At 47.3% G+C, this 23203-nt stretch overlaps 1 long non-coding RNA gene across 1 annotated transcript; it reads left to right on the top strand.

Moving 5' to 3' along the window:
* Window positions 1–8013: 8013 nt before the first annotated feature.
* LOC142432790 (uncharacterized) lies at window positions 8014–22912 on the top strand. Its single transcript, XR_012780911.1, has 4 exons — window positions 8014–9038; window positions 13174–13230; window positions 15487–15613; window positions 19552–22912. It is a non-coding gene; the product is annotated as an uncharacterized LOC142432790 (long non-coding RNA).
* The last annotated feature ends 291 nt before the right edge of the window (window positions 22913–23203 follow it).

The following is a 23203-nucleotide window of genomic DNA, read 5'->3' as shown; positions in this document are numbered from 1 at the left end:
TCAAGGGGAACCTGTACATGGATCAAGCTAAAATTGTAGGAACCGAACAAGGGAATACTGGATGGTTTGCAATCAGATAAGGTGTGCATCTGGATTGTACCTTCTCACCTCACTTACTGTGCATGCTCAGGAAATAAGCAGAGAATCTGGATATATGAAAAAGAATACAGGATCAGAATTGGAGAACGCTTATTAACAAGCTGTGATATGCAGAGGACAGACTTTGCTGGGTAGAGTGGGGAGGATTTTGAATATTTGCTGATGAAGAACAAGGATCGCAGCCTTCAGTATGGATTGCAACTCGATGTGGGGGAAACCATGTTCCTGAACACTGGGCCAATAAGTAACATCGTGACAGAGAACAGATTGAGGTTATCCAGGCATTTCCTCTTTAATCATTGTTTTGATTATGGGCAGAAATAACTTTCTAGTGTCTTTTATTTTCTCTAAGTAGAAGTCCCATTATTCCTTTTTTTTAAAATTTTATTATTTTTTTAAAATTTTTTTCCCCATTATTCCTTTTTATAGAACCCTGCTGGGTGTGGATTCTCAGCTTCCTTAAATTAGCAACAACGAATCCAGTCTCTAAGTCCCTGGATGAGTGAAGCGAGTGGTGTCATGGTCAACTGGATCCAATGAACGTTTTCGTTATTATTGTTGGACCCCCTGTCCTCCAGTCTCCTGGCAGATTTCTGGCTGTGAGTACAACTTCCTCTCAAGAAATCATCTTCCTGGCACACAACAACCTCAGCCTGGAGTCTTGACTATAGTGATTGATGTGGTGGTTATATAATCTGTTGTCAATTGGAGAGGATTACAAGTGAAGGGGTGGATTCTAGCCTAACAATCATGGTATAGCCAATGAGGTGTCTGTGTGGGCATGCCCTTCCCCTGAGAATTCTGGGAACTCCTGTATGTTACTCCTTGGAGGTGGGAGACATTTTCTTTTCTCGGCTCATTCCCTGTGAGACATACCTGTGCAGAAGACACATGGAGAGAGGCTCATGGAGCCAGGCCTCTGGAGCTGGAGAAGCTACATGGAAAGCCTTGCCAATGCTGAGATGCTTGCAACACCACCCCTGGATCCACAATACTTTGCACCCACTGGACTGTGATCTTCCTGCATTCAGCATCATTGCATGTGCTGCCTGAGTCTGAAGAGGACTTTATAGATTGGTATCAGACATATGGGCTAATATCAGACTTATGGACTAGATCTGGACTGGGTTGGGATGTTTTCTCAATGTTCAATTGCTCTTGTATATAAACCTCTTTCTTATACACATATGAGTCTCCCTGCATTTGTTTCGCTAGTCTACCCGGACTAACACAATAGACTAAGCAAAGTTGACACCCAAGGAGGTCTGTCCTATTTATTTCAGAGTAGAAGGTTTAAAGCTAACTATGCAAACTGACTCCACTCGAACTGGTGTTTACTCTTGCCATTCTAAGCAGATTTTACTTGATAATGTGCAGGCGAGAGAGAGGTCATCATCGTCTGAAGGAACTTCCATTGCAGATGGTGTCTTTGCTATCATAGCCCCCCCAGCCTCCCTCAATAATTTTATGACTATTGATGTAGCGTTTCCCCCCAAAGTCTGTGTTATAGCACATAGCACAATCTCTGTTGATCTCTGCAAGTATCAGAAGAGGATTCGACTGATCTGAATTGACACTTAAGGATCTCTATACTTTTGGTTAAAGAGACAGCAGCCTTGAAACAATGGGGTGCACAGGGAGATGGATAGAATGTTGATGATCAGAAGTGAGTCCACTGCATGGAGCAGTTTGGCTGCTTGCTTAGCTGTTGCCTTGACCGATACAGCTCCTGTCTGTTTGACGACCTTTACCGTGGTTTTCGGCAACCTCTTTGGGTTTCCAGACCACCTAGAGTAGTTGCAAGATTTCTTCTTGGATTTTAATTTCCCTTCCCTCTGCAGTAAGAGGGCTTCTTCCTTTGTGGTGGGTTGTACCGCGGTAGTGCATAAACGCAAGTGCTTATTTCCAGTCTATACAAATTTGACTTTCATTCCTGTTGCTAGCGTTAGGGATTTTATGAGAGTCCCCACTTCTCTTTGTGTCAACCTCCCCCGAGGAGGTAGGAGTTCTTGTTTTAGGGCTTGGTTTCTGGGGATGATTGTATATCCTGCTTTTCCTTCCTCGTTCTTAATGTATCTACTCCCATCAGTGAAAAGGTCTAGATCAGGGTACACAAGGAGCTGGACTGACAGGTCTGATCTGCTGGCACATACTGAGTCTATTATTCCCTTGCTGTCATGGTCCAGTGGGCCAGGCTCGATGGGCCATCGGGTGGTTGAATTCAGAATTTGAATTGCTTGAAAAGTTACTCTGGGGTTTTCACACAAGGATCCTTGATACTGAACCCTCCCGGAGTTTGTTAGCCAACTTTGATATTGATGAGTGTAGTGACAGCGTGTGGACCTTTCACATGGATATTCTGATCAAGAGTGAGCTTGTCAGCTTGTTTTGTTAGTTGGGCTGTGGCTTCCAGTGCTCGGAAACAGAGTGGCCACCCGGACATGACTGGGCACAGTTGCTTAGACAAGTAGGCTACATGTCTCTGCCAGGGCCCAATTGTCTGCATCAAGACCCTCAGAACAACATGATTTTTCTTGCAGATACTCCCAAGTGAGGACCAGGGGTCTAGCAAGGAGTCCTTTTCATTCCTTGAAAGCACGTTTTTGTTCAGTTTCCCACTGAAGAGGCTCTTTCTCTGGCTCTTTAAGTAGTTCACATAGGGCTTTGCCTTGTCTGCAAAGCCTGGTATCCACATCCGTCAGCACCCTCCATGTCATAGGCCTCTCCTAAGCCCCTGTTTCTCACCTTCCTGTTGGTGCTGCCCCTTCCTGCAGTGTCTGTAGGCCAACGCTGCTCATCTTGCCTGAGGTCAGATTCTACTGTCTGCTTCCTTGCCTTTGGACCAGAAGCCTACGTGAATCGAAGTATATTAACTGTCTCATGAATGTGAGTTGGACTGAGCCTCTGTACTGCTATGTGGACGAATGAGCTTCTGTATTCCTTCTTGATCTATACGGTCACTCCCGAATGTTCTGCTCCTATGTCTACCATGAACATGAACGTTGGACCCCTATTTCATTGTGACCGTGGGCTCCCAGGGACCTAGTTCTAGGGAACCCCATCTGGCCTGTTCCATCAGTTCATGTTAAAGCAATGAAGCCTGAGGTATAAGGCCCCCTGGGACCCATTTGCTTGCCACGGGACCTTGGGTCTGTCCATGACTTCCCTCCTTTTGCCAATTGGGACACTAATTTTTCCAATATCCACTTTCTTTGCAGTAGTCACCCTGATTGGGACCAAGTGGTTTACTCCTATTGAGGTGGAAGGGAAGTCAGCACCTGTCACCTATGGTGGGTGGAGGGTTTCCCAGCACCCCTGTCAACAAGGTAACTTTTTGTTTCATTCCGATGGACTTCTTTTTCACGTCTCGATCTTGATTTCTGAAAACTTTGGCAGCTGCCTTGATGTATTGGGTAGCATTCATTCCAGCGAAATCTTTGAGCTTTTGGAGTTTACTGCAAAAAGTTTCCAGACGTCTCTCACAGTCGCTCATAGCAGCCTGCAGGAGAGTCTCCAGTGCTTTGGATACCTCTCACTTTCAACATAATGGTTGCTTACTGTATTCCAGCCCTGAGCCCATGCAGGAGAGCTTCGCGGTACCTGCCTAAGGTGGCTCCACCTTTTTCAACAGTGAAGACCCAATTCGGGCTGCTTCTCTCACCCATTCTTCAGTGTCTAAGACTCGACCTGGAGCTTGATCCTCAAACCAATTTCTGGCCTCAGCGAGGATCCATCTACTCTGTTCCATTGTGAAAAGGGTAATCAGAAGCTGGTCTGTGTTCCTAGGTGGGTGCAGATGGTCTGGAGGAGGTCTATCAGAACCCAAGATTTTTCAAAATAAGGGGGTGTATAATTGTGTTAGTCTGGATTGACTAGAGAAACAAATCTAGGGATAATGTGTTTAAGAAAGAGCTTCATAAAGCTGATGGTGCCTGACTATCAAAAGTTATAGCATCTGGGGTCTTAAAGGCTTGAAGATAAACAAGTGGCCTTCTAGCTGAGAAGCAACAAAGCCCACATGGAAGAAGCACACCAGCCTGTGTGATCATGAGGTGTCTATGAGATCAGATAGCAGGCATCTAAGACCCAGAACAAAAAGTCATATAATTGTGAATGAGGGGGAGTGCAGAATGGACACCCAGAGCCCATCTGTAGACAATTGGACATCCCTTAAGGGTCACAAGGAAGAGTCAATCAGGGTGCAGTAGAGCACCATTGAAACATACCATTTTCTTCTACTTCTTTAATGCTTCCTCCCCCACCCCACCCCACACTATCATGACCCCAATTCTTACCTTACAAATCTGGCTAGACCAGAGCATGTTCTTGGGTACAGATAAGAGCTGGAAATACAGGGAATCCAGGATAGATAAACCCTTCAGGACCCACACTGAGAGTACCGATACCAGGAGGGTAAGGGTAAGATTGGGGGAGAAATGGGGAACCGATCGCAAAGATCTACATATAACTCCCTCCCAGGGGGACAGACAACAGGAAAGTGGGTAAAGGGAGACATTGGTCAGTGTAAGATATGAAATAATAATAATAATAATTGATAAATTATCAACAGTTCATGAGGAAGGGAGGGAAAAATGAGAAGCTGATACCAAGGGCTCAAGTGGAAAGAAAAATGTTTTGACAATGATAATGGCAACAAATATACAAACGTGCTTGACACAGTGGGTGTACGGATGGATGGTGATAAGAGCTGTATGAGCCCCCAATAAAATGTTTTTTAAAAGAATGAGCTTTATATAAAAGAGTAATTATATATTAAGAAAACACCCCAGCCCAGTCCAGATCAAGTCCATAAGTCAGTTATTAGCCCATATGTCCAATACCAGTCTATCAATTCCTCTTCAGACTCACACAACACTTGCAATGGCGCCTAATGCAGGAAGATCACAAGCCAGTGGGTGGAAAGTCTTGTGGATCCAGTGGCGGTGGAAGTATCTCAGCGTTGGCGTGGGTCTCCACCTATCTCCTCCAGCTCCAGGGCTCTAGTTCCATCAGCAAAACTCCATGTGTCTTGTCCACAGGAAGACAAAGCAGAGAGTATGGGTCTGGACTCCAGTGAGCTATTTATCTCTGTAAGCACCTCCAAATGAAATCATTAAGCTGCAACCTGATTGACAGACTAACCTCCACCCCTTTTTTCAGGGGAGCCAGCCCCGGATAAATCAACACAGGCCCGGCAGGCACAATTGTACAGTGATAATAAGTATAGATGATAGAAAAGTCAAAGAGAATAAGAGAGATAGAAAAGAGAGTGAAATAAAGGAGTCAGACACATTTCATAGTAGCATGCTCACCTCAGCTCTTCTTGGTGGTACAGGTGGAGATGGGAGCTGAGAGAGAAGGAGGGAGAGAGAGAGAGAGATTTATAACTAACCAAGGCTTATATATCTTTTGGGGGCATTCAAGTGCCCTAATTACAGGTAAAGACATACGTCACAGGAAGAGATTGTACTATAGGCAATACAGTAATGAGAGGGGGACGGTCTAGGGGTATACACGCAATAGGAAGAGGAGGGATTGGGGGTACACATGTGACAAGAAGGGTAGATCCTAGATTAAGAATGGCAGCCTAACTTTGGATGTCACAGAGCTGGTTTGACCACTTCTCTGGCTCTCCCTTATCAGTAAGGTGTGAACTCCACCTACAATGGACCAGACAGCCATCTGAATGCCTTCAGGGAGAAAATTTCTAAGCATCGGACCTCCCAGCTTGTGCTGGCAAACAACCTCTAATGTTTGGCATATCTTTGGGGAAGAAAAAGTTGGGGGAAAGTCTTTTTATATCCCACAAAGATTATTAAAGAAATAGGAAAATAGGAAAAGGCCAAGAGGGATGTCAGAAGGGGCTCTAACCTGCTCTTAATTGTAGAGGAGTTAAGACAAATGGACCAATGATGGACTCAAAGAGCCGAATGGAAATTTTCAAAGGTCCACTGGAAAAGACAAAGGAAAATATTACAATGAAATTTGAAAAGGCCTAGACTTAGAAAACTAAAAAGGAAGCTCATGCTTAGCATATCTCAAATTGAAAGAAACAAACATTCAATCCTCACCTTCCTTAGTAGTTTGCACCAACCAATCTTGGATGAGTGAAGCAAGTTATGTCATGTTCAACTGGATCCAGTGAACCTTTTCCTCATTGCTGTAGGATCTCCTGTCCTCCAGTCCCCTGGCAGGTTTCCGCCTGTGAGTAAAATCTCCACTCATGACGCCACCATCCTCCCACACAGCAGCCTCGGCCAGGAGTCTCATTGACCAGAAGTGACGGAAGACGAAGCCAATTTGACACCCAAGAAGGTCTGTCCCATCGATTTCAGAGGCTTGACCTGACTAGGGGGGGAGGTGGCATGATAATTGTCGGAAGTGACTCCACTTGAGCTGGTGCCTTCTCCAGCCATTCTTAGATTTGAGTGGAGAGTGTCCAGGAGAGGAAGGGGCTATCATTCTCTGATGGAAGGAAGTGTGTCTTGTTGCGATCGGACGCATCAGACACCCTCAATAATTGTATGACTATGGATGTACCATGATCCCCCCAAAGTCAGCTTCATAACACATAGCAACCCGTGTGGTTCTCCACATATACCAGACGACTCAGGAGTGTCTACCCCATTGGCGATAGTTATGTTAGGTAGTTCTAGCGCAGGGATGGGGAATGTCCCTTAACGCATGCCCAGAGAGCCAAGCACGGGAACAAGGAGTGGCGCGCTGCACATGTTCAGAGGCTCAGGTTTCCCGCCAGTAGGCATGGGTGGGCGCTGAACCTGGATTGGCCCATGTAGGCCAGGTGAATTCAATTCAGCCAATGGGGTTAATCAGGGATCATCCACCTTGCCTCCCCTGGAATCCTTGAAAAGGCAGGAGCCCAGAGTCGAGAGAGGGAGAGAGAACTTGGTCTGCCTGACTCTGAGCAGCTTCCGCCAGGCTGCATGGTCGGGAGGAGTCCCATGGGTGCCGTGTAAACCTGAAATTTCTTCTAACTCTTATAAAACTCACGAACCAGGCTTCAGTGTGAATTCATTCTCACACGGAGCCAAGGACCGAGGTATAAGTCTATCTCCAAAGAGATCTAACAGTTACAGCAGCTCTGTCCTCGAGCCTACATTGTATTGTTGGATTCGACAGGATGACTTGTTTTTGTTTTGTGTTTTTACTCATTGGTTGTAAAAATTTAACTCTGGACAACCAGTTGGAATAGCCAGCATGGACAGTAGAGCCCCTTCTTTCATCATAGTGAATTCCTAGAATTTCCCAGTGAATTCCTAGAAGACATGCCTGCAACAAAACAACGCCTTTGCAACGCTTAGGGACAGGCTAGTTTAAACAAAAAACTCTGGACTCTAGTGCTCGTTCCTTCAGGTGGCTACGAACCCTGAGTCCTCTCTTCCTGTATCAGGAGAAGCGATCGCCTCACAGGATGTGGGTGCATGTGAAGGAGTTTTTGGGTGCCTTTTGAGTTGGTTGGGACACGGTCCCATCCTCAGAATGGTTGTTTGTACCCTATTTCCCAGGTACAGCGTTAACCCAGCCTTTGGAGAGCCTTTGAATACCAAGCAAATGTGTTGTTAGAGCAATTTTTCTGAGCGCGGGAATGACCAGGCAGCATTCTAAGAGAAACAGAGAGGATTTAGTTAGCCAGAGTAGAGAGGCGGAAACAGAAGCAGAGCAGAGATAAAATTCAGCCAGGAATGTTGAGTTGAGAAAGATTTTATTGAGGCAGAGAAAGAACTCCTGGGTGGATTCCACCACCCAAGGAGCTATGTCAGGGCAGTGCCTCTGGCAGTGAGATATATTTAGGGTTCCAGCCAAGGACTTATGTGCTGATAAGAGGAGGGGAGGCTTGGAGTGCTGTAGCATGAGTCAGGATAAAAAATTATCTTGTTTGTGCAGACATGCTTCTCGGAGCGCTGGTGGAGGGACTGTGTGGCCCCTGCCGGGAAAGAGAAGTTCCTTGGAATGCCGGAAGCAGGGGCTGCAAAGTCCGGCAAGGCATCCATCTTTCTGAGAGGCTGAGGGAAGGGGCTGCATGGTCCGAACCCGGCCCAAACACGGAGGAACTCGAACTTTAAAGGTCTGGGCCCCCGAGCCGGGAGTACGCACTGCTTTTAAGGTGTGGACCCAGGAGCAAGAGTGGTTACCGAAGGCTTTGTACAAGGTGGCAACTCCTCGTGTTCTGATGGGAATTTTGAATTGTTCATACCTGCGGGCGCCCTAGGCGGAGGGGGAGGGTTGGCGCCTGCGGGATCTCTAAGCAAGAGCAGCTAACACAGGAATGGCTGGTTTTCCTTTTCCGTGTAAAACCCAAGAAACCAGCTCCAATCAGCGGGGAAAAGGCTCCGCAAGGCCCCGTCCAGCAGCCTCCTCGCTTTGTCCATCAGAACCGAAACCGGAAGCGTCGGGGACGTTGCCCTCCCGTGGCAGGCCCGCCATCGGAAGTCCGTCCTGGAAAGGCTTTGTCATTTCAGGGGTGGACGCTCCGAAACGAAAGTTTACTCGGCGATGGAGGGGGTCCGATCAAGTCCCGTGAGGGGGAGTGGGGCGCGGCCCTTCAGCCCAGGCCTGAGGGACTCGGAGCCGAGCCAGACGCGCGAGCTTCAGCAACCGGCCGGGAAGGGGTGGGACACCTCGGTGGATGCTACACCTGGATTGGCCCAGCGGGACCGGACGAGCTTCGTTCAGCCAATGGGGTCAAGCGGTCCCATTGACCACGCCTCCCAGCCGGCGGGGGGCGGAGCCAGAACAGCCTGAAGTTCTCCTCTTCGGCGCGCGCTCTCCCGGCGGCGAACACGGAGCGGCCCTCACGTCGGTGCCGCTTCCCTCCTTTGATAAACTCACTTGGTTCGCGGATTCCGTCGCGCGCGGAGCCAAGGACGGAGGCATTTCTAACGGTGCCCGAAGGCGGAAGCACCCGGAGAGGTTTGGAGGTTGGCTTGGCATTTTTTTAGCAGAAAGGGCGCGTTTGGGGGCGGGAAGGAGGGGCGTCGGGATTGCGTGGACACAACCTTGAACTCTTACGACGCCAGGCGCGACTCGGACCGGCCACCCCCGGCTGGGCACGGTCGCCCGAGGGACCTGGGCGCTGGCAGAGTTTGGAACAGGGCGGTGAGGCTGGGGGCGGCCGTGCCCGGGGAGAGTGGACGCTTGGGGGGCGCGTGCTCGCTGCGAGGCCGGTGAGCGAGCGAGCGAGCTTCAAGCCAGGGGGTGTTGGGCCCACAGAGCAGCGGCTCCAAGTGACATTCAGGTGTTTCTTAAGCGAGAAACGCCTGCAGGTGAGGCGGACCGCCTAGGACCGTGCCGCCTTAACGCTCTGCGGTGGAGACGCTCCAGGCACGGTCAGCGGAGTCCCTGCAAGCTGACTCTCGTCAGAGGCATTTGATTCTGGCCAGGTTTCTGGTGCGCATGTTGTGCAATCACCTGGGCGTTTGGGCCCGGTCCGGACCGGGCAGCCCCTTCCCCTCAGCTTCTCAGACGGACGACCTGCTGGACTTCAGCTTCCAGCATTCCAAGGAGCTTATCTCTGCGGGTGGGGTGCCCTCAGCCCCGGCCCCCAGCCTTCCGAGCAAGCAAGTTTGCAAAAAGCAAGACGATTTACTCCCAGGCCCCATCCATCTTGACTCATCCTGCAGCTGCAGCGCTTAAAAAAAAAAATCCCTTCCCCTTATCAGTCCATCTGCCCTTGGCTCGAACCTCTCTGGCAGGCGCCACTTCCTTGACCTAGCTCGTTGGGTCGTGGAATCCGCCCTGGAGCTCTTTCCGAAACTGCCTCAATAAAACCTTCCCTCACTTCCCATTCCTGGCTGAGTTCTAGCTCCGTCTGCGTTCTGCGTCTCCGTTTCCACTTCTCAGTGGGTTTTTGTAAGGTAGTTGTGGCGACGGAGGAAAAGAAAAAGGCGAAGACAGAACACAGTTTTAAAGTTTTATTTCAGAGCTCCCCGGCGAGGTTCACGGATCCCTAGTTTTTTTGGAGGGTGGGGGTGGGCGCGCTGTCCTGGCGACAGGTGAAGAGTTTTATGTCCCGGGTCTTGGGGAGGGAATAGCTAGGGGATTTTCCATTGGGATTTGCCGATTAGCCACCTGCGTCTGGGTTTGGAAGGGGAAGGGGAGGTTTGGTTTCTCTTCAACGCCCTTGTTAATCAAATGGTGAAGGTGTAGCCCGATTGGGCGGCAGCTTTCTAAAAATCGAAATATAACAGTCCCTCCCTTGCGGTAAAATACCTTTGCAACTTAGTGGGGTTTGGGCAAACAAATCCGACATCCCCGTCGGTGGGGCAGTGGGATAGCTGTCGGATTTGGGTCAGGGAAATATGCAGATGAGGTGGAGCAGCTGCTGGTGCTTGCACCAATAAGGAGAAGGGAGGTTTGCTTCCTGGTGCTGCAGCTGCAGAGTCGAGTCTTTCACGGACCAGCTTCTTGGAATGTGGGGGAGAGGCCGCCCAGTCCAGATCTGGCCTTAAGAGGTGGGGGGGAAGGGGTCCGCACCGTCCAGCAGGCCATCTTCCTGGAGAGCTGGGGAAGGCGCTGCACAGACCAGACTGGGCCCAAACACTTTCTTTTTCTCCTGATGAAGACTGTTTGTGAACACCAACGTGCTGAACATTTCCTGGAGTTCAGAGTATAAAACGTGCTTGCTTTTCTTTGGATTTTTGAAGCAGGTTTGGGGTCGACAGGAAACCCCGCTGTTTCCTCTGTAAAGGACTTGGAGACATTAACTCTGGATTTTGGGAATCCAACAGGTCTGTGCCTTTGGCTGAAACAGTGATGGGGATTGTAGACCTTATATGTGGCAATGTATTCGCCCCTGCACAGGTTTTTCAGCTCTTGTCTGCTCCAAGTAGTTTCCAGCGGGTCGTGTTCAGGATGCAGCCATTGGCGTTTGAAGGTGTCTGGTGTAGACGGCACAGGCACAATTCCTTTATTCTCAATTCGAAGCCCCGCTTAGTGCTGGAAAAGCCATTTAGATGTCGTCTCTTCTTAGAGTGGGTTTAAACTCATAGTCACTGTAGCGTATGTTAGACGGACTCGGGGTTTCCAACACTGTAACTCTTTACCTGAGTAGAAAGCTTTAAAAAAATTTTTTTTAAGATGAAAGATTCTTCAGTGGCCATCAATAGCCTTGTGCACATATCTTAAATGATCATATCCGATCTGTAAAGACAGATTTTGTGATCTGGAAAACTGAGGGTTAGAATGAAGTATAAGGTTTATTTGGACGCGGAAACAGAATCAAAGACCCAATTAACGAGGTTTTAGAAGCAGGCTTTATTGAGAAGCTTGCATGCGGGTTCAGCAACTCAGGGTATTGAGCTATTGATGCTGCACCGGTGGGGGGGGGGCGGACCTGGGTGCGTTTTTATGCCCACAGCTGGGGAGCATCAAAGCTGGGGAGGATCCGTGCACACAGGTGGTTCAGAAGGGAGAAGGTCTTTAATTTTATCTATATGTCAGGGACGGGTGGAGTGACCATATCTTCAGAAAACATTCTGGCTTTGGGACGAGCTGGTTCCAGGAATTTGGGGTTGAACAGGGGAGGGGAGGTCGGTTAGGGGTCAGTCTTGAGAGCTAAGATGGAGGTGCAAGACTCAAAATGGAGTCTGTTGTGCCAAGGCCGGACATGAAGAAAAAGTTCTCAAACTGGTGATGATTGTACAACTCTTCTTGATGTGATTGAACTATTGAATTTTATGATATGTGAACTATATGCCAATAAAACTTTTGGTTGTTTTTTTTTTTAAAAGAAAGAAAACTGAGGGTTAGACTTTCTAGTCCTTCAGAGTAACTATCTAATGTCCAATTTTAGTCCTGTGAGTGTCCGGTACTCTCCCTTCAAAGCAATGCAAGTTCTCCATATGTCACATGCTTCCCAGCGACATCAGTCTTACAGCCATCAGTTCCTTAGTATATTCTACATTCTATGCAACATGGAGGTGTTAAGCCAGGATCAGGGCCTAATGGAGCCCTGTGAGTTGGGGTGTGGCCTAAGATAAAATCCCAGAATTCTGGGTGGGGAGTGCTTTGTTGCATTTCTGAGTCCTGGAGGGAATTCAGGTCTTAAGGTGTCTTGGTTTGTTTAGTAGCTGATTGATTAGAACCCAAAAGGAGCTCTTGCGGCTGCTTGGTTAAGTTCTCAGCTAGTCCCAGTAAGTCAGTGGTTTCCAAAGCTCTGCCCCTCCTAAGGACAGAGGTGGGTTGGGCAGTCTTCCTTTTCCCCCTAAGTCTTGAATATGTGGAACTAGGGCTTTTGTAACTGAGGTTTTAAAGAGTCACCCCAGGCAACAGAATCCCATGAATTCCAAATGGTCCTGTTAAGCAAAGCTAAGTGAGACAAGGTAGAATTAAAGTAGAAGAATGGCTCCCCAGAGGGAAGGGAAAGGGCTCCCCAGAGGGAAGGGAGAGCAGAGAAAGACTGGAGCATCTTGAGACCCAATGAGTTAGGTCAGGGAAATTGCGCCTGTCAGCAGGGTGGTTGGATATTTGTAGGATTTGGGTCAGGGAAATATGCAAATAAAGGGAAGAGAGCTGCTGGTGTTTGCTCCAATAAGGAGAAGGGAGGCCTCCTGGTGCTGCAGCTGCCAGAGCCTGAGACCTTCCCAGACCAGCTTCTTGGAATGTGGGGGAAGAGGCTGCCCAGTCCAGATCTGGCCTTGGGGGTCGGGGCAGCTGCACAGTCCAGCAGGCTATCTTCCAGGAGAGCTAGGGGAAGGCACTCCACAGATCAGAGCCGGCCCGAACACTAAGGTAGTCACTTGACCTCCTCTAGTCCGTTACCTGGCTTGAACCGTTCTCTCCAGGAAGAGCAGACCTTAGGGAAGATTTTATCTTCAAAGATAAGAGACAGTTCCGAAACCCTAAAGAAATGGACTCAGATAGAAAGGAGGAGGTGAGAGTGGTTGAGGGTGTACAGAAGGGAATAAGAGGTGAAAGTCCATGTTGAGGATGAATGTCTAGGTGGCCACCGCTGAGTACGCCGACTGCTCCCTTGTAGCCCAAGCTAGAGAATCCCCTGTGGGAGCATTGTGGGTGGTGTCCCGCCTCACAGCGTCCGTGTTTCCTTTTTTACAGGTTTGCTTTCTCAAGTCTACTAACTGGCTCCCACAGGAGGAGAAGCCCCAAATCATGGTGAGTTGGAACGACCTCTGTTGTGGTTAGGTGCCCTTGAGGCAGCTCCAACCCACTGAAACCCCACGGACAGCGGATGGAAATACAGCCCAGCCTTGGAGCGTCCTCTCAGTTGTTAAGTTTGATCCCTGTTTCCAATCATCTTGTTCGCCTGTCCTCTCTAGAGTTTTTCAGAAATTTATTTAACCGACCCTTGGCATTGCCCATCCTGATGTCTTTGAAGCTGCCATCAGCTGTGGAAGCTGAAGCAGAAGGCGAGGCCGTCTGCTTCAGAAACTTTGAGAGCCTCCGAATCTCCTCTAGCTGGGCAACACTGAGTCCGAACAGACGACACAGCCACGGGTCAATGGCTACTTGTGATTTCCACAGACTGAGTTGTCTGTGCACAAGGGTAACTGTGGATAAAGGAGTGCGGGCCACAGCCCGTGCCCTTATGGAGGGGGTGGTACCGAAAGGAAACTGAGCTGATCTCGCGCTGTGATCCACCCATAACTTGTCACCCCCCAGTAACCAGTCTCCCACCCAGATAAATAGATGTACCGATCACTTACTCAGCCTTGAAAGGCTGCACACCAGTGGGCCACAGATCTGCCAGTGGACGGAGAAGGACATCTCTGCCTTAGCCAATGGGGAATCTAAGGAGCTGTGGGCAGCTCATGGGGTTGCACTGCCTTCCTCTGCCCCTGAGCAGGTGCACCGTTACCTGTAGTCTGGCCCCACCAGTAGTGATGAGCGTGGATAAATACATGACATGTTCTGTTTCCTCTCTGGATGAGCCCAACCGTGGTGATATAACTGTACATTTCCTTTATTTGGAATATTTCTGCTATTGTGTCATGTGGTTTATGTTTTAGGAGCTGCTGCTCTGCTTGGTTGTAGAACTTTATTGGGAGAGCAGATTAAAAACTCATAAAGATAGTGAGTATACAGTCCCGTGGAGTTCCCTGCTCTCTTTAGCATTGCCCCTCACGGGATCCTTTGCGCAGACCCACGTTTCTCTCTAGTTAAAGTTTCCTTTCGTCTTCTAGCGCAGGTCCCACCTCCAGGATGCTTTCCATTGTTTCTAGCCCATCCTGTACTCTCCCGGGCTCGAATCCCTCCATTGTGAATTCTGGAATGTGCTTACTTGATTACTGCCTAATTACAGCAGGGAGGAAAGCCTTGGTGTTGTCCAGGGTTATACTTTGCATTGTTAAGCTCAAGGTGAGGAACTCAAATTCACAGCATTTCTAGTCCAATGCGAATTTACTATGTGAACGAGGGGGGTCGGAGATCCAAAGCCTATCTGGAGGCAATTGGACATCCCCTCACAGAAGGGTCACGAGGAAGGGATGAGCCAGCCAGGGTTCAGGATAGCACCGATGAAACACAACCACTGCCCTTTAATGGCAAAGTCCCCCCTCCTTATCATGACCCCAGTTCTATCTTACAAATCTGGCTAGACCAGAGCATGTACACTGGTACAGATAAGAGCAGCCGACACATGGGATCCAGGTCAGATAATCTCTAAAGGAAGTAGCAGTACCATGAGGGTAGGGGAAGGTGGGGAACAAAGGGGTAACAAGGGGTAACCAGTTGCAGTGATTGATATACAACCCCCCTGGGCAGGGGATGAACAACAGAAACGTGGGTGAAGGGAGAGAGCAGATGGTGTAAGATATGAAAATAAATATAATTTATGAATTATCAAGGGTTTATGAGGGTGTGGGGGTGGAGGGAAAAAAAGAGAAACTGATACCACGGGCCCAAGTAAAAAAAATGGGAAACGAAGATGGCAACATATGTATAAATTTGCTGGGTACAATGGACATGTGGATTGTTAATAAGAGCTCTCAATAAAATGATTTATTGAAAAAAATTACTGAAGTAAAAAAGTAATTTGCTGAAGGAAAAAAAAGTAATTTGCTGTCTTGGAAAGGCTTAGGGGCTGTTCTACCCTGCCCTGTTGGGTCCCTGTGAGTCCTAGTTGGTTCAGTGGCAATGAGTTACCATTTTTTAATGTCATAAGATTCATTTTAAAATTCTCTGTGACCTGACACACGTTCCAGCCCCAGGTTGTGGTTTGTGCATCACGGATGCTCCCCGTAGATGTCCCAAGGCCACGGATCCAGCCATGGTCAGCAGAATTTCTTTGGCGAACTCTATTCTCTGCAAGGCTTAGATGACCTCCTTTCGATCCTGATGCTCTAGAAAGATGTCTTAAACGTCTTTCGCTGAAAAGGTGATGTGTGTTCCATGTTGCTTGATTTGTTTCAGGAGCCTGTTACTCTGGAGGACGTCACCGTCGTCTTCACAAAGTCAGAGTGGAGGAGACTGAGCTCTGAGCAGAAGGATCTGTACAAAGAGGTGATGCTGGAGATTTACGGGAGTCTGCTCTCATTGGGTGAGGATGAGCCTCCCTTCATTCCCTCCTTTAATTCCGTAGATATTTACTAATCATCTGCTGTGGGCCACTGCCTGCAGTTGTTAGGAGTTATTCGAAATGTGGAAGGTTTAAAGCCCCAAGTTGCTCTATGGGAAAAAATTCTGGTCATCTTTTTCCCTAAAAATGCATATCCACAGAATCCCTATGGAACATCCAACAATGTCTAATAGAACTGTTCTGGAGGACAATCTAGTTTTGTTTCTTTGTTTTAAGTTTATGATCAAAGGGTTTGTATAAAAAGTTCACAGGTCACAATGCAGGTTAATATAGTGCTGAAGCTACAGCTGTTCAGTTAAGATCTCAGCTCGTTTTTTAAATTATTATTATTAATTTTATTGGACGGGGCTTTTACAAATCTTAAAACTATCCATCATTGAATTGATTTAAGCTCACTTGTAGATACGTTGCCATCAACATTTCCAAAACTTTTTCTTTCTACTTGAGCCCTTGGTATCAGCTCCTTTTTTGCTTCCCCCGACTCCCCTCCCACTCTCGAATCTTTGATCGATTATATATTGTTATTTTGTATCTTACACTGCCCATTGTCTCCCTTCACCCACATGTCTGTTATTTGTACCCCTCGGGGGGAGGCTTTAAAGCCAAACTTGTGCGGGTTTCCCCATTTCAATCCCCTCTACTCATCATCCCCCTACCCTCATGATATTGCTACTCCCACTACTGTACCTGAGGGGTTTACCTGCCCTGGACTCCTGTGTTAAGAGTTCCTATCTGTACCAATGTGTGTACATCGATCTAGCCGGATTTGTAAGGTATGACAGGGTCATGGTGAGTCGGGAGGGAGGAAGCATTCAGGAACTAGAGGAATGATGTGTGTTTCTTCGGTGCTATACTGCACTCTGGTTGAATCGTCCCTTCCTTGTAACCCTTCTGTAGGGTGATATCCAACAGATGGGGTCTGGGTCTCGGCTCTGCCCCCCCTTCGTTGTAATGGATATAATTGTCTGATGGATCTTTTGATACCTGATCCCGTCGACACCTCATGATCACACAGGCTGGTTTGCTTCTTCCATGTGGGCTTAGTCGCTTCCCTGCTAGATGGCTGAGAGGCCTGTTAATAAATGTTCGACGCGCATGCCCTTCCAGTGTATACATAAAACTAAAGGAGCTCCACCAGCTCGCTGGCTGACCAAATCCAGCTTCCTTTTCCCAATTAAGGGCCCAGCGTCATGCCCCAACTATACCTGGTTTTATTGCCGAGAAGTCCACACTGTCTCCCATGTTGAGACTCCTGCTTGTGTTGCTGTTGGTGCTCCCCTTCCTCCCCTCTGCTGTCACCGCTGTCTTCTGGGTCCAGGAAGTTCACTTCCCAGGACAAGCTCCTGGCTCCTGCTGGTAGTAAGATTCCCACCCCCACCCCGAAGCTTCTGCGAGCTCATCTTAAAGGAAGCAGGATGGCAATCACAGTGAATCCTGTTAACCAGCCCTCACCTCTCCGTGTCTCCTCCCCCTTCTCTTCTGCAGACCCTCAGGGAGGGGTCCTTTGCTGCGAGGTACAAGGATGATGGCTACAAGAGACACCTCAGTAATTCGTTGTCCTGCAGGAGGCTGTACTGTTCAGAGTTCTGTTCAACTGCTCGGTTGCGTATCTTACTGTCTCGAGATTTATCTTTAATTGATTTTACTTTGTCCTTTCATTGAATCATCTTCATCTTCTAGTTTCATTTGCTGTTTTTAGGTGACTTCTATTTTTCATTTGTCATTTTCTTCATTTAGTACTCCTGAAATCTAGTTTTTTTTCTCACATCTCCTTTCATTAATCGTTCCATAAATTATTTCATCAATTTTTTTTATATAAAACTGTTGAAGCAAACAAATACCATTCTTCTGAATTCCTAATCAGGTAATTCCAGTAGTGTTCTGACACACTTAGATCATGTGTGTAAGTTACTCTGTCGTGTTGCTTCCCGTGAAATGGCATGGTCCGTTGTTTCAGAGGTGTTGTGATGGTGGCCTATTCGTATGTAATGGATTTTGTTTTGGATCTAGGTACTCATGACCTCTCTCCTGGTGCACTTGATAGAGAAGGTGAGCTTGTGTGCAGTTCTGTGTTCCTGCAACACGGTTCGGTATGGGTTTGACTGGTGTTGGCCATGGCTTTTGATGGTCAGGTGGGACATGAGGGATAAGTGCCGTGACCCACTAGATGGGTGGTGCTGGAGGAGGTCCAAGGTGTCTGGTCTGCTTGTTGCTTGCTCCTTTCTTCTGAAGGCCCAGGGTGCCAGAATTTTCATCTGATCAAAATGGTCTGCTTAGCATGGTTGCCTAATTCTCCGCCACCAGGGCACAGTCTTTTGGCTGGTCTTCTCTTTGTCTAAGGCTTCTGTGGCATGCTAACAGATGCACTCCACTATGAAGTACAGATGGATTATTCAAAGCCCGCCAGTGGCATCACTTAGCAACGTGTGGCACGGTGCTTCATTTAGGCATAGAGCCCCTAAGTGCCTGTGGGTCAAGTAGCAGGAACCAAATAAACGAACAAAAAAAAAAAAAACCCCAACAAGAGCAGTTCCATGCTATAACCCAGGTGTTGGCCTGGAATTCCAGTGGACTTGATGCCAACTCATTTGGTATTGTGAGCATTATTGGTTTTTGAAGATCTCTCAAATATAAGACTTATTGTTGGTAGCTTGTCTCTGTACCAGGGAAGCCACATGGGAACATGGGAACGGGTATTGTTCACATTACCTTTACTTACCAGTTCTCAGTGTCTACACAGTTACCTGGTGCATAAAAGAAACAAAGAATTTATTGGGGTTTAACAGATAAAACATATATACTTCATTTCTTATGCTAAATCCTCCCTAATGGAAGCCATAATAACAACCAATTAATTTATTCCAAAACTGAGAATAAAAAAAAAAAAACAACTGAGAATCTCGGACAGGGAAGTGTCAGTGTCTTTTTTAAAGTTGTTTTTTTTCCCCAAAATGAACTTAAGGATGAAAATGGTTCGTTTAATTTTTTTTTAATGATTGCACAGCAAATGTAATTGGAAAGTTGTACATTAGACTTTTGAAGTTCATCCCTAATGTTCCTTTCATGTTGGTGGTGTTCACTGGGGTTGAGCTGTTTCCTTCTCACCGCCACGGGATGCAGAGCGGAGGGAACACACCCTGTCCCGCACCATTGATGCCTGGCCAAAGGCAGTCTTACATACTGAGAGAGAGAACTCAGCAGGGTCCTGGTCTGGCTTGAGAACTATTCACTGGTGAAAAATCATCGGCATTTTTTTGGTTTTTTGGGGTTTTTTTTGCTGACGTTGTCCCTACGTTTCTCTAAAGCACATGTTACCATTCTTTGGCCGTCCAGAGAGCCACGTACATGCCTTCAGCACCCCATGCACACTGCTGTCGAAATGATTGCGATTTGGAGTTCTACTCCACATGAAGTGAAACGATCAGACCCCCACCCCACACACACCTTTCTACCTTGGTGCAACTGGTGGGGTTCAGGTGCCAGTAGTGGAGTGAGCCCAGCACATGAGTCACCAGATTCTTGGGGATTTCAATAGAAAGTAGGATTGATGAGATTGGGAAATAAATGCACTGTTGAGAAACAAGATTTTTTGTCTGTTCATTAATTTCCAGCGTGGCATATGATCATTGTTATTTGCTGTCGAGAGAATTCCTAGCTATAATGACCACACGTACACAGAAGAGGCCTGATCCATGAAGGGTTCTAAGCTGCGTCCTCTTGACATCAGAAGGCTAGGCCTGTTTTCAGGACCAGTAACCTTACAGCTAGTTATTTTCCATTTTCTAATTATTCCTAACCAGGGATTCTGGCAGTCAAAAGCTAGGTGGTGTGACATGGAAAGCTCACGGTCCAGGCGGGCCTAGTCACGGCTGTTCTAATGATAATCTTTCTTTGCTCAGCAGAAACAAAGCAAGAAAACGCCCGCTATTCCTCCTGCCTCTTACACATCCCTTGTCAGCAAGTCCTCAGCCAACATCTGCTTCGGGTGTCCCAAGGCTTATATGCCGAGCATCACTTCCAATCCAAGGGTCCCAGCCCAGGGCCTCAGAAGCAACCAGAGCAGCAGGATTGTGGTCAGAGCTGCTGGAGGGAAAACACTGAGCGTCAGAAGAGAGACGTCACCCCTAAAGCCTTGTGTGTGAGGACAGTGGACAGAGAGACTTCAGTGGAATCCTCCAGCCCACCTCAGGAAGAGTCAGCACATCCCAGAGAGAGCCACCCAGGGGCGGCTCTGGAGCCCACCTCATGCCCAAGAGTTTCGCCCCTGCGAACGGAGAGAGTGTTGAAGGAATTGGAAACCTCAAGCTTTGCAGAAGGTAACCATGGAGTGAATGGCCCAGACTGTGACCAGAAGGCAAATGCCAACACAGGGCAGGTATCCGCTCTTGCGGAGAAGCCACACGTGTGCAGTGACTGTGGACAAGCTTTTAGCTGTAAGTCGCAGTTCTTCAAACACCAGATAACACACTACTGGGAAACGTCTTATGTGTGCCAGGAGTGTGGGGAAACCTTTCTTCGGAAGTCATGTCTTCTTAGACACAAGAAAGCACACGCTAAAAAAAAGTCCCACGTGTGCAAAGTGTGTGGGCGAGCTTTTCTCTGTAAGTCAGAGCTCCTTGTACACAAGACGATACACTCTGAGGAAAAACCCTATGTATGTAAGGAGTGTGGGCGAGCCTTTAGCCAGAATTCAAGGCTTCGTGTGCACGAGAGGACCCACTCTGGGGAGAATCTACATGTGTGCAAGGAGTGTGGCAAAGCCTTTGTTTGGATGTCCAAGCTCATCATACACCAGAGGACCCACTCTGGGGAGAAGATATATGTGTGTAACAAGTGTGGGCAAGCCTATAGCTTGATGTCCTCCCTCTTGGTCCACCTGAAGAGACACTCTGGAGAAAGACCGCATGTGTGCAAACAGTGTGGACGAGCCTTTTTATGGAAGTCAGACCTCCTTACACACGAGAAAATCCACACCGGGGAAAAGCCCCATGTGTGCAAGGAGTGCGGGCGAGCTTTTAACCGGAAGGCAAATCTAAAGGAACACCAGAGAATACACTCCGGCGACATGCCTCATGTCTGCAAAGAGTGTGGGCAAGTCTTTCGCTGGAAGTCCAAGCTCCTTATCCACCAGAGAACACACAGTGGGGAGAAGGCATATGTATGTAAGCAGTGTGGACGAGTTTATAACTACAAGTCAAGCCTGGTTCAACACCAGAGGACACACACTCAAGAAAGGCCATTCGTGTGCAAGGTGTGTGGGCGAGCCTTCAGATGGTTGTCAGATTGCTTTAAACACGAGAAAAGACACACTGGGGAAAAGCCACATGTGTGCAAGGAGTGTGGGCGAGCCTTCACATTCCAGGCAGAGCTCACTAAACATGAGAAAAGACACACTGGGGAAAGGCCACACGTGTGCAAGGAGTGTGGGTATGGCTTTCGTTTGAAGTCACAGCTTACCATGCACCAGAAAAGGCACTCTGGGAAAAAGCCACACGTGAGCTAGTAGTGTGGGTGAGCCTTTATTTGGAAGTTACAGCTCATCCGACAGAAAAGACAGTTGAAGAAAGTCCTGTGGGCAAGCATTTAGGCAAAGGTCTAAAGGTGGAAATCCACATGTGTGCAAGGAGTGACTCAGCCTTTATTGGGAAGTCACAGTTCATCATCAACCAGGGGATCCACGGATGTGTGATTCCAAATGGCATCATTTATATGATTAGTAATCTATGACCCTGATAGATGACAAGCGTCTCACATTTGTATTGTTCCAGCCAGTGATTTGGTAGCAGTCACCAAGATTGGCTCAACGTGCCCTGCAAAGTTATTCAATATAGAGAAATTACCCTTATGAATGCACAAAAGATAAACTCTAAATGTAATTGAAAATGCACCCATGTTTCCCTATAGGTTGAGTTTGTGGGTGCAGCTAATGAATACCCACTCTTAAGAACGATTGTACGCATCTGATGGGAGGGAGCTTAGCGAATATCTGAGAGAAGCAGTTGGTTTGGTGGCTATGCCAAGTATTTCATATCTGAATATGTATTTACATTTCTTTAACATTAAGCACACATGTGAGCAGTACGTCTTCATACACGTTAAGTTCCTTGGAGTTGGTTTTGACTCCTAACCACCCTATAGGCAACCCAAGGAAGCAATGCCCAGTCCTGGTCCACCCTCACAATTGTTATGTTTGAGTCCGTTGTAACCGCTGAGTCTGTCCATCTATGTTGTCATGGGCCTTCTTTTTTTGGGGGGTGTGTGAGTTTTTTGGGGGGTCTTCCTCTTTAAGTGCCCTTGCTGTACCCCATGGATGAGGCCGTCACACACTGGCGTTTCCTGATACCATGGGCATGAGAGGAAATCTGGCAATCCTTGCCTGTAATCAGGATCCTGACCGGACTTCTTCCAGAACATTGTGTCCTCTTGGAAGTCCATAGTACTTCCAATAAAATGGCAGGCCTCAAAAACGCATAAAACACAAAAGAATTTTATAATCCATTCTCTGACCATCTACGTTTCATCTGATTACACAGAGCATTCCTACACTTAGAAAAGCCAAAGGGGTCAATGCACCTCCCAAGTAGGATTAATGTAGGAATTCATATTGCATACTTTGAACCCTTGAAAAACAAACCATACGGCAGTAAATGTAAGAACTGCACAAGTGGTTTCCATGTGGTTGATGGGAATTTCAATTAATGCCAGCTTGCTCAGAATCCAGATCAGTACATTAACGAACAACTTCCCAGAAAATCGAGCCGGGCTCAAAAAGGCATTGCTGGTGAGGTGAGCTAAGTTTTGGTTCTGTGACCTGGTTGGCCTTTTTTTCTAGATGTTCTAATGCTGAAAGAGCTGTTTTGATAACTTCACAACTATTGTAGTTTAATCAGTTTCTCCCTTCAATTGATCAGTATTTGCTTTCTAAGTATGCTGTGTTGTTGAAGGCATATATATCTGATTCCTCAGTTTTCTTGATAATTGACCCTTTTATCACTGTAATATGTATGTTTATCTCTTCGCAGCATTGTATTATAGCCTATTTTGTCTGATACTGAGATCTGTACCCCAGCTATCTCTTGGTTATGCTTTGTGTTAGTATTTTATCCATCCTATCTCATTCAACCGATTTGTTTACATGGGTCTACGGGATGTCTCAGGGAAATTGTATATAGTTGGATTGTATATATTTATAGTTTTTAAGCCCATTACAATTCTGTGTTTCCATTGGAGCATTTTGTTCATTAAATCCATTGCAATTAATCATAAGGAGTGACTTACTCAAGCGAAAATAAGGAAATGTGGCTCAAACTTTCCTCCTTTTTCTTAAAAATACTTTTATTGGGGGGCTCTTACAGCTCTTATAACAAATGTACATACATCCATATTTGTACATATGTTGCCATCATTTCGAAACATTTTCTTCCTATTTGAACCCTGGCTATCAGCTCCTCGTTTTTCCGCCCCCTCCCTCTCATGAACCCTTGATAATTTATAGGTTATTACTTTTTTCTTAATCTTTTCTATGGCTTGCTTTTGTGTTTGATGCCTTAT

The sequence above is a fragment of the Tenrec ecaudatus genome, chromosome 18, assembly GCF_050624435.1.
Source record: "Tenrec ecaudatus isolate mTenEca1 chromosome 18, mTenEca1.hap1, whole genome shotgun sequence".
In the NCBI taxonomy this organism is placed as follows: Eukaryota; Metazoa; Chordata; class Mammalia; order Afrosoricida; family Tenrecidae; genus Tenrec; species Tenrec ecaudatus.
This window is presented reverse-complemented; position numbering and strand designations above follow the sequence as displayed.